Source organism: Narcine bancroftii, chromosome 6, assembly GCF_036971445.1.
Source record: "Narcine bancroftii isolate sNarBan1 chromosome 6, sNarBan1.hap1, whole genome shotgun sequence".
Lineage (NCBI taxonomy): Eukaryota > Metazoa > Chordata > Chondrichthyes > Torpediniformes > Narcinidae > Narcine > Narcine bancroftii.
The window spans coordinates 16,818,362-16,830,715 of NC_091474.1; the positions used below are offsets into that span (position 1 = coordinate 16,818,362).

General features: G+C 40.4%; 1 long non-coding RNA gene across 1 annotated transcript in view; it reads left to right on the top strand.

The window, feature by feature from the left end:
• The window catches only part of LOC138737431 (uncharacterized), a 65,427-nt gene extending 59,788 nt beyond the window's left edge, over nt 1-5,639 (top strand). Inside the window, exon 3 of the long non-coding RNA XR_011340909.1 lies at nt 5,243-5,639. This is a non-coding gene — a long non-coding RNA (uncharacterized lncRNA). The remainder of the gene's footprint in view (nt 1-5,242) is intronic.
• Nucleotides 5,640-12,354: the final 6,715 nt, after the last annotated feature.

Genomic DNA, 12,354 nt, shown 5'->3' on the forward strand with positions numbered 1-12,354 from the left:
AATTGTTAAAAGGAGGTCACAACATATCAGAGCAGACAGGAAAATCAGGTAAGAGCAAAAGAGAGAGTAGGGCCCATTACAGAGCAAAGGGCCAATGTGTGTGGGTAGCCAGGTTTATAAACTTTTGTTGCCACGGGTGAATGCCAGATGACTGAATGCCAACAAATGTCCCTTTATTTAAGGAGAGCAGCAGAAATAAGCGAGCAGGTCAGATGGGAATCTATTGGCATTGGTTGAGAAAAATATTGATTATTGAAGAAAAATCTGAAGGGACAGGATGAAGTAACACTTGGAAAGAAAGGAATTAATCAAAGTCAACTTGGCCTTGTCTGAATTTTCTTTTTGAAGAGATAACCAAGTCCATTGATAAAAACGGTTGTTGGACATATATCAGACCAGTTGGCAGTTGGCATTTGGATGCAACGCGAGTTAGTCAAGGGACGACATGGTGATGGTAGGAAGACATTGTGCTATTGGAAGCCTTTGTTGATGTCCCATGCAGATCTGTGCTGGGATCTTTACTGTTTCATACGTGCATCAATAAATTGGATGCAAATGAGGGAGATATAAGACATGAAAATTGGTGGTGTTTTGATAGCATGGAAGATAGAATTAAGCTTCAGGAGAATATCAACCAGATGGTAAGGGTGGCAGGTGGAACTTGATCACAGTAAGTGAAAGATGATATATTTTGGAAGAATAAATAAGGCTAGAACATATACAATGAAGAATAAGGCCCTGGGAGTATCAGGAAAGGGAAGGACCTCGATTTACAAGTCAAGGATCTCCATGGTTGGCAGTCAGGTAGATAAGGTGCTTAAGAAGGCCAAAGGGATATACCTTCATTTACCAGGGCAAAGACTACTGTATAAGAGCAAGGAGGTTATGCAAAAATATTAGTCAGGGCTAAAGCCAAATTACTTTGTAGAGTTCTAGTTGTCATCTTACTGGAAAGATGTAGTTATACTGGAGAGAGTACAGAATATTGCCATGAACAAAGCACTTCAGTTACAAGAGAATGATAGGCTTGGTTTGTTTACCCTGGTGCAGAGAAGGCCAAGTGGGAACTTGATACATTATGAGAGGCATAGATAGGAGCGATAATAGTAAACTGTTCCCCATGCCTGAATATTGTGAAGTCACAGTGCTTTGGTTTAAAGGTAGAAGATTCAGAAAATTCTGAGGAAGATTTTTTTCACCCAGAGGGTGGTTGGAATTCAGAATATACCACCAGAGGGGGGGGGGGTGGGGGGGTGGGTGGGGGAAGAAGAGACTCGTGAAAGTTTAAAAAGTATCTGGACATGAACTTATTTCTGACCTTTATGCCGATCCTGAGATTTTGGTTGAGAATGGCTTGGCTAGAACTGAATCCATCCCTTTATTAAGAGGGGTAAAGCAAAGTGACCTTAGTTTTCTCTCATTTCTTTTATTTGTGCACATTCAATAATGCCTCACAAATTGTTTGGTTAGATAAAATTATCAAAAAATTATATTTGCATCTACCCAGTGGCTCCTTATATTGGGGATATTAAGGGCACCAGGCTAGCCATTCTAAAATTAGAGATCCAGATCCCACTGACCATAATTAACAAATAAAATGGATTTCCTAAGGCTGATGATGTTCTTATTTCAACTTTGTTGATATTGATTTGAATGATTTTATTGCTTAGTTACTTAACAGTCCAAATTCTGTTAAGACTATATTGTTAGGGATGATTTTTGTAGAACCAGGGTTTTTAGTGAATCAGATCATTAGTGGGATGTGAAATTTGAGCCTGGGTCACCAGAATATAGGAATATCATCCTCCACTTGTCCACAGCTTGATGAAAGGCTACTTTCATTTTAAACCATATAGTCCTTATACCATTAAAAGTAGGCCAGGTGGCTGAATATGTAGAAGGTATGGTTTGGTCAGAGAGACACTGGGCCACATTTCTGGATGGTGGTCTGTTATGAAAAGTGGAGAATTTCCAGACGCCGTGAAATTTTAAATATTATCTGTGCTATGGCTTCTGCTGTTGGTTTTACTGTTTTAAAAGAGCGGGTTTTTTTTAAGATTGGGTTGGCAGTGCTTGGGTTTTGGATGCCATATTGAAAATAATATGGCAGCTGCTCTGGATGTCTCCATTTGCTTTGAGGGCAGCTCAGGATCACCAACTGCATTCGCAGTCATTGCCTCCCAAATGAGGTATTGTGACCCCCCCCCACCATAGAACTAGCATCACTAGTCTTCACGCAATATAAGCAGTGCCTTTGTGTGTTACGTCAGAGGGATGGGGAAGTTTGATGGCGGCGCACGAAGGAAGTTCATGGTTGGTTGGTAGGTAGGGTAATTAGGGTAACCCCGCTGTGGTTACCCTAATTACCCTCAACCCTGGAACCTTGGAATGTCAGATTGTGCCCCCCATAGTTAAACTAATGCCCCCAGTTAGACTTGTTCTAATAGTCACAATATTCAGGCATGGGTAACAGTTTACCATTATCACTCTCATAATGTATCAGGTTCCCACTTGGCCTTCTCTGCACCAGAGTACACAAACCAAGCCTATCATTCTCTTCTTGTAACTGAAGTGTTTGTCCCTGGCAATATTCTGCACTCTCTCCAGTGTAACTATGTCTTTCTAGTAAGATGACAACTAGAATGCTACAAAGTAATTTGGCTTTGGCCCTGACTAATATTTTTACATAATCTCCTTGCTCTTATAAAGTAATCTTTTCCCTGGTAAATAACGGTATATCCCTTTGGCCTTCTTTAGCACCTTATCTACCAGACTTAGGCAAAGGGAACTTGTGAAAATATTTGACCACCATCTTAAATCAAAATCACTTGAATCACTATTAAAAAAAAACATAAGTTTTCAAGGTACCTCAATTAAAGAAACCCCTCTGCTTCTCATCTCATGGATGCACAACGCAGATGAGAAGCACCTTTGTTACTCACTTATTACTTTGGGTATTTTTAGTTCCCTTCAGTGGAATTGTTGGAACATTAAGTATTGTCACAGAACTGGAATCAGAGGTGATAAAGTAAAAGTCCTCAGTTTTCATAGATGGTGAAAATTATAGGAAGCCAAAAAGGCAATGGAAAATGGTGACATTACTGCAGACTGGAGTTAATTAAAATTAGTTTTGCTGAGATGAGTGAAATCTAGCACAAACTGGGAAGTGCCAGATGCAGTATTTTGCCCCGTCTCAACACTAACAAACGCACATTGAGAGGAGATGGTACTGTCTGTAACCACTCTTCTGCGATTCATATTATTGGGAATGCCTCAATGAGGAGACCAACCACTCCAGTAATAGTGCGAAACATCCAGAATATGATTTATTAGCAGACTAAATTGACATCATGTTACTTCGCCCTCACTCCCACATTAGAACAGAGAAAATAATTCCAAAAGGAAGTAATCAAGGAGCTAAAGGCTGTGTATTGCAAGAAGCACTTTGCATGAGTAAGACTGAAGATCAGGGAATGGAAGAGGAAACAGGTTTGTAGCCAAAAGAAGGTTAAACCTCAGATAAGGTAGTGGAAAACTGGTGGATTCAGATCTCCGTGGTTCAATTTGCAAAAGAAATTAATCAGGAAATAATATTCTCCTACGAAGGTAGTCAAGGATTTTACAAATGTCGTTGAATAGTGGGTAATTGAGGGGAGTTTATGACTTGAGGGGAGTTTATGACTTGTATCAGTAAACTCCTTTGTGATCTGCACAGTGGCCAGGGAAGTGTTACAGTTCAGGTGAACAGTTGCAGTAACAAGGCATCAGGAAGGTGCAGTGAAATATAGTGTTTAGTGTAGCCACTTTACAGCTCCCAAAATCCCAGTTCGATTTTACCTTTGATTTGATGAATGTGTGAAGTTTGTATGTTCTCTCTGTGATATTGTAGCTTCCTTGTGAGCCAAAGATGATTGCTATGCTGACTATAAATTGTGCCTATTATGGGTGAGTAGTGGGAATGCAAGGACATGCGATCAGCGAAGCAGGGTCATTTACAATGGGCCCACGTTTCTGTTTCTGCGCTCTCTGGTTCTATGACAGCCGTGGCTTTTGACTGAAGTTCAACCTGAATCCAATGAGCAGAGAAGCTTCCAAAGTCTGATTGAGATAATTCTGTCTGTGATTACATTCCTCAATTGCATTTCTGACCCTTTGCCAGCATCAATGAGTTGTAAGGATTTCCTGTAGATATCACTGGCCTCTCAGTGGGTGCCATTGAATCTACTTCCTTTCTCAACAGTAACTTGCAATCTGTAGCACCTTGAGCCTTACAAAATGTTCCAAGTTGTTCTGACTTGAAATTCCAGGGAAAGCAATCTTGCCAGTTAACTCAAAGCAAATCTCACTCGAAAACAACAATGGAAAATCAATGGACAATGAGTTTAATGTTGTCAATTAAATGGCCAATTAACAATCCTGTTTTTTTTTAAAAAAATCTTAAATTGAACTTGTGGTTTGAATTACTTTCTGTGTATAATTTCAATTTTAGAATAAAAATTATCCCATTGGTTTGTTGGAACTTCTGTTTGAACAGCCAGAGATACGAACATATATTTGGAGTAAATGCAGACCAGACAACCCATTGTGGCTGCTTGCCATTCAATAAGAATATGGATAATCTGATTGTGACCTTAACTCCGCAAATACCAGCAGTAACTTTTCACTCCTTACTTATTAATATGTATACCCCAGCTGTAAAAAAAAAAATCAACATTTGCTGCTCTAACAAGGAAAAGAGCTCCAAAGATCCTCTGAGGGGATTGGGGGGGGGGGGGGGGTCATCATTGCTGTCTGAAATGGGTGATCCTTTAAGCAATTGACCCATTTCTAGATTCTCTCATTTTGGTTATGAAGGAGAAACCCCATAATTATTTGACATTGTTATTTTAAATTTAGACGTCCAGGACGGTAACAGACTCTTCTGGCCCACGAGCCCTTGCCCCTCAAACACACCAATTTTCCTACAATCCACCTACAATTTTGAAAAGTGGGAGGAATTCGGAGCACCCAGAGAAAATCCATGCAAGTCACAGTGAGAATGTATAAGCTTTGAACCTGGGTTATTGGCATTGTAATGTCATTGTGCTAACCATGGTGCCACCCTGGGAATAATGGGAGGTTTAAAGCACTTATTTGGCACATCACCATTCATTTATTGCTTTAAAATGAACCCCTTTCGTTATTAAGATGCTGCTGCATCCATCCACCCTCTGATCCTTGTTCTATCTCCCATCTTTTTCAGCTTCTACGTGAATATCTCTCTCCTCCCCTTGGAATGCAGCAAACTGCAATGATGTTGGTCCCAATATTGCAAAGCTCCTAAACTGATTTGAAAATAGCTATGAATCATTGGGACGTATCAGAAAAGTATCGCACCATGAAAAATCCGAGGATAAAATGTCACAGCAACAAAGCCATTCAGCTGGTTGGTTGGTCTTTAAGTTGTAGTTCATCGTTGTTGCTGGAATGACATGGATTCCTGTTGCAAACACCAAAGATCTTCCTACACTATTGAAACCCTACTTTTGTTTTGAACTAACTGCCAATCTGAGCATTTATTAATCTGTCCAATTATGTCTCATGGCATATTATGGTAATTTGTTGTATGATGTTGATGTATCTTAAGTATCTGGCTACAGCAAGTAAAAATTTCAATGCATCTGTTCATTGTACTTCTGAATGTGACAAACTAACATGTATATTTATACACAGGGGGGCTTTGCTTTTACTCATGAACAATTCTGGCTAGTTAGGCAAGACTAATATTGAAAAGTCACTAAAGTATAAACATCTAGCACAACCATTTTCAACCTTTTTTTGGCTATGGCCCCCTTTGGACTCTGTTCCAAGTTCATGGATCCTCCTTCCCTGTGAAGCAATCAAGTTGTTTTCTTCTGTTCTTCTCTCTTACTGACTGCCTACCACTGACCCATCCTAACCGTAATTTTTTTTTCAATGTTAAAAGTGCTGTGGAGCCTACCCGCCCCCCCAAACCAGGGTAAGGGATGTATTGAGAATGGCTGATCTTGAAGATATCATCAAAAATGTTTGCAAGGTCTGATCAGTGAGCATTTTTGGATTCATTACTGGGTTGTGGGGACAAGTGGTTCCCTGAAAATAACTATTCGATGAGCTTCTAGAGCATCATTAAATCTAAAACCTTCTCATCGTGAAGCTGCTTTTCCTTGGACCATTGATGTTTTTAGATTTTAAATCTGGTTAGTTTTTGGTCATTTTTTTTGCTTTGATGTTCCATTATTGTCTACATTTAGAATGTAACATACATGAAATTCTTTAACTTTTGTTGACCATAATGCAGGCAGAGAGCTCCCACTTTGTCCAGTGCCCCTCACAGAAATAATAGCACCTGGTGTTCCCAGGCAATCTCCCCTCAGAGTATTGACCAGGCCTGAGCCTGCTTAGCTTCTGAGATCAGACGATCACACGCATATTCAGGCTATTAGTCTTCACTTAATTATTTTTTTAAATGACATTATCCTAAAATTTGTAATTAATCTTGTTTTAGTCTTTTTTTAAAATCTTCAGCACATCAAATGTTGTAGCGATACAAACATCTAACTGAACCCTGACTCTCTCCTATTGGCTCTGCTTTTTCTCAGTCCCTGCTGTCTTTCTTGTGCATAGTCTAAGCAGAAGAGTTGCATAAAACCTGAAATAGCTAGCTTTGGCAGTACAGATGACTGCCAAATGATGTGTCTGAGCTTGAAGAACAAAGCAGTTATAATATTCAAGGCTGTGTGGGAGCAGAAAGTCAAGGATGCGTGCATATGTTTGTAAGTGCCATAGCAGGTGGAGGCAACATAAACAGATGGGTTTTATTAAATTAAGTACAAAAATGAGCAAGAATTTATAAAGCCACTAATTGAATGCCCCATTGCATACTGGAAGCTGCTGTTTTAGTTAAGTATGTGAAGGTTTGGAAAGGCAGTAAGCGTTTAGTCGCTACAAAATATGTTAGCAATATTATTAATAGCATGAGGATAGATAGGAAAGGTAGTAGTCAAGTGCCCAAGGCAAACCCTGTCCAAACCATGGACTCAACTCAAGGGCTTGAAAGAGAAATTCCATGAAAGGTGAATTTAAAAAGATGCAAGAAATATACAGGAAGAATAGGACTGTCCAGACCAGTGGTTTTCACACTGCCCCCTGAACTCTTATTCCACCTTAAGCAATCCCTATGTCATAAGTGCTGTGATTAATAAGAGATTGCTTAAGGTGGTATCTAAGTGGAAAGAAAATGTTTGAAAACCACTATTTTAATCGTACCTGATTGAGTCTTTATGTGCACTGTATCATAACAGCAAATGAAATGGGCCAATGAATGACAAATTTTATCAAGCAAAATATTTCAGTAACAATTGGGTCTAGAGCAGTGATTCTCAACCTTCCCTTCCCACTCGCATACCACCTTACTAATCAGAGCATTGCTTAAGGTGGATTGTAAGTTTTAGTGGGTCAGTTTGAAAACCACTGGTCGAGACAATTCATGGTGGCCCAGTTGATGTGGCCTGACCCATCAATGTAGATATTTTAAAAGCCACTTCAAGCTCATTTATTGTCATCTGAGTGTACATATACTGTACATAGTAAAAACACAATGCTGGAAAAAATATTCATATACAACCTGATGAAATAGTATCACTCTGGACCATAGTGCAGGCACACAGTACACCCTACATACAAATTATCCATCAAAAACAATTTATGGGTTTCAAGAATTGTTCGACAGTCTTGTTGACTGCCAGAATAAGCTTTCCCAGCCTGGCAGCCCTGGATTTTATGTTTCTGTACCTCTTCCTTAAAGGTAGTGTCTCAAAGATACTGCAGGCTGGATAATAAGGGTCCTCAATGATTCTCTGAGCCCTCTTTAAGCATTACTCCCTGTAGATATTATTGATATCGGGAAAGGAGTCCCCAGTAATCTTCTCAGCAATTTTAATCACCCTCTATACCAACCACACGATGATGCAGCCAGCCAGGACACTTTATTGTAAGGGTGGAGAGATGCAAAAGCAGGGTTTGTAGGCCTTGCAGCAGAGAATAGAAGTGTTGAAATTAATGAGTTCAGAGAACTTGTTCCCCATTGGAAGTAATTTGAGATTACTTTGAGCAATGAAGCCATTGTGAGAAAACATTGTTATTTACTGTTTATAGAGAAAAAAATCGTTTAATACTGTAGGGCATGGGTGCTGCCTTCAAGCCTATTACCAGACAAGCCTGAGTTAGAATCAAGAGTAAGAACAGATTCTGGTTCAGAAGAGAACTGGTCAGCATTTGAAATGGGGGAAAAGATTGAAGGACTAAGGGAACCCCTCTGGGTCTGGGGCCTGGAGCCTCATGCTCCAGTTACAGTCCTGTAATTTCTTGGCCTTTTCGGGGAGTGTGAACTCAACTACAGGTCAAAGTGTGTGATTGAAAAGGGAATTGTCAGTCAGTTCAAAGATAGAATCTGTCTTGACACACTCTCGGAGGCAAAGAGCCCAGACCCCAGATAGATATTCACTCAGAAAAATTAGTAGAGATAAGGAGGCGGTTAAAAGCAACAGAGCATTGAGGACTGGCGGTTGTGAAATTGCCAGATCTTCGGAATACCCTGTGAATGGGTCGATAGATGCCGAATGACCCACGCACCCCCTTCTTCCCACCCCCCCAGCCTCCGAAGAATCTTGCTCATCGCGAGCTAGAGTGTGGGACCACCTACAGTGACCAGTACTGCGATCCTGGAGCAACACTGGCAATCAGCAGTAGCAAGAAGAACAAAAAAAAGGAATCCAAGATACAAAGACGCCAGACACACGAGAGAGAGAGAGAGAGAGAGAGAGAGAGTGCAGATGCGGGAATCGAGAGCAAACCAAAAGTGCTAGGGGGATTCAGCGGGGTCGAGCAGCATCCGTGGGAGTAAAGGAACAGCCAATGTTTGTGTCCGGAACTCTTCATCAAGACTAGATCAGGAGAAAGACGCCATGTAGTCGATACAGACAAAAGGGTACCAAGAGAGTGAGATCTTTATGGAGGGCTCAAGCCCGAAACATTGGTTTATATCTTTATTTTTGACCTGCTGAGTTTCTCCAGCATTATGTTTTTACTTCAAATCGTCTACATTAACTTTAATAATTGTCCTGCTTCAAGAATGGTACAGAAGCCAGCAGAAAGGCTACAGATGCGGATGAGGGGGGGGGGGGTCAACTGAGGGGTTTTATTTTAACCACTCAAACAACGCACACTCGGAACAGAGTGAGATTGCAAGGTGCGACACTGAAGAGTTGACCTCCAAATCGGAGTTAATTCCTAAGGGGGGGGGAGGGGGGGGGGGAGTGGGCAAAAGGTCCAGAGATTGGGAAAGAATTTTGAAGATGATCTGCTTACTTCAATCCGTGCCTTTTAAAAAAAACAATAATGTTGCCACAGAAGACTCAGCGGCGCAAGGACAACTTCTTCCCCCTCTGCCATCAGATTCCTGAATGAACAAGGAACTTTGGCTTTTTATTGCACTATTTTTAGATTTAATTTTTTTAAGGTGCGCACCGTGATCTCCCGCAAAACAACGAATTTCTTTCTTTGGCTTGGCTTCGCGGACGAAGATTTATGGAGGGGTAAATGTCCACGTCAGCTGCAGGCTCGTTGGTGGCTGACAAGTCCGATGCGGGACAGGCAGACACGGTTGCAGCGGTTGCAAGGGAAAATTGGTTGGTTGGGGTTGGGTGTTGGGTTTTTCCTCCTTTGCCTTTTGTCAGTGAGGTGGGCTCTGCGGTCTTCTTCAAAGGAGGCTGCTGCCCGCCGAACTGGGAGGTGCGAAGATGCACGGTTTGAGGCGAGCTCAGCCCACTGGCTGATATAATTACAAGTAATTACATTTATGCCATTCATCGAGTATAAATCTCCGCGCTTTCCTTCACAACAATAATTTTATCTGAAGTGACCAGACTCAACACACGTCATTTATTTGTAACAGTCCCGGGCAGGAATAATAAGTTGGCTGCAGTCAGAATACATAGCAGAGGCTTAACTTTTATTTGATCAAGTTAAATTTAAGACGCATCTCGAAATCTCACCTTTCCAACGACAAACACCGACAATTCAGGCTAGTTTCACAATAGTAATGGAATACGAGTCAATCTTTTAACTTAACTTGTTTCAGTCTTAAGTAGTTTTTTTTTAAAGTTTCAAGTGGAAAAAAGAGCCGAGGAAATGTTAAATATTTAAGATGAAGTTGTGCTCCAAAACTATTTTTTGACCTAACGCGCCAACACAATTTCGATTACAACAACTCCTGCATCACAAGGCATCCACTACTCTTTATATTTAAAGAGCGCGTTAGAATCACACATACGCTGCTGGTAAACGGTGCCATCACTCAGCTGGAGGTGACATTGTAAATAGGCGGCAAAACGTTTGCTTTAGAGGCAAGAAATCGGAACTAAAAAGAGAATGTGCTGGGCAGCCCAGTCAGCGTCAGCGGAGAGAGAAAGGATCAACATATATACCTTTCCACGCCGGCATTACCTGATTCCAGCAAGTTACCGTGATAAATTTCATGATTTTTTTTTTGGACTGATCTTCTGTTGCCTGGGATCACTTGAGAACTTTAGGAAAGTTTCTATTGTATTCACGAGTACGACGAAGCCCCGAGAAAACGCTCGAATTCGTTATCTATTTTCAAAGAGTGACTATTTCTAAGTTGTTGAAGTCAACTGATTTAGTTAAAACCTGTTGGTCCTATAAAATACGCTAATTCCTAAAGACACGCGGATAATTTCAACGCGCAGAGATTCCGAGAATAAAATCACATTAAGGTAACAATACGATCGTGTGGGTCGATGGTTTAAAAATAACGCCACTGTAAGATCTTAACGAGAGGCCACGAATCTAAAAGGTAAAATGACTTAAAAACAAAGGTAGTTGAGGATCAAGAGCTCACGACCCGAAAGAGTGAGATCAGTTGAGGTGTTTTTAAAAAAAACAATCTATGGAGATGTATCAGATAGGGCGAATGGCCTCCTCGGTATAATCAATTAGCAGGATTTTATAATTTATAGCCTTCATACCTTCCACACACTTCAAGTGGGCGTATCAATTATTTTTAGAGCTTGTTTTACACTTGTTAATTTAAGAATCTATATAAAATACATAATTCAAACAAAATACCTTGCAATTTGGTACCGTGAACAGCAGTGGAAATGCAATAAACTTATCATGTTAAATATTAATGCAGCGTTTGCTCCCAGTTACAAGAAAATCTGGGCAAGGACATCTCTGTCACACGCGCTTACGTCCTGATAAGCGCACACACTGTTTCTCGGGCTCCTTTAATTAAGTAGTTATTTACACTATCAGTTGAAGACAAACGTACAGGCTGACATTTTCTTTTCACTTGATTGCCCCTCCCTGCAAGCCTCCCCCTCACGCCACAAGTCGGCCAACTCCATAGGTCATTGTGTTACTCTGAAGCCGAGCAATCAGGGAGCTGATCTAAATTATATTAAAATAATCCAGTGGAGGGGGATTTTACTGTTTACTGTTTAGATATAATTAAATTTCGGTCGACTGTCAGGAACCATTCATGACTAACCAAGAGACAACAAACATCACAATTGCCCGCAGTCCAATCAGTTCATTTTCTCCTCATCTTTGAGATCATTATTATCTTCACAGTTTTGTCATATCTCCTTCCATTAATCAAAATTCAATGCGTCTTTTCACAGCATTGTTAGAACGAATCTACTGGGGGGAGGGGGAGAGATTATTTGAAAATGTGTCCTGTAGACGACGTAAAAGTTATCATTTCCTCGGCTCTTTTTTTCCACTTGAAACTTAAAAAAAAACTACTTAAGACTGAAACAAGTTAAGTTAAAAGTTTGACTCGTATTCCATTACTATTGTGAAACTAGCCTGAATTGTCGATGTTTGTCGTTAGAAAGGTGAGATTTCGAGATGCGTCTTAAATTTAACTTGATCAAATAAAAGTTACGCCTCTGCTATTGATGTGAGCGAGGAAGCCCGTTTTAAGATGACCTCTTGCAATGACCGAGATGCATTTATCTTCAGTTAAAAAGAAAACATTTTGAAATTATGACTGAAAAGGCTAATGGTAGATTTTTTTTCTTGAAATGGCAGGGAGGTATTGGTGAAAAGTTGGAAAGAGATGTAATTCAAGGAAGCAATTAAATATCACGGGCGACGATTCATTCTGATCTTAGGTTGTAAAGACTCTGTTGTCTGCAGAAATAATAATAATAACCTGCTCATTATTGAAGCAGGAGAGCGAATGACACTTGGTCGGTGTTTATAAAGGTCTTCGTTTAAAAAAAAACCTAAACATGTTTTTGCATAACA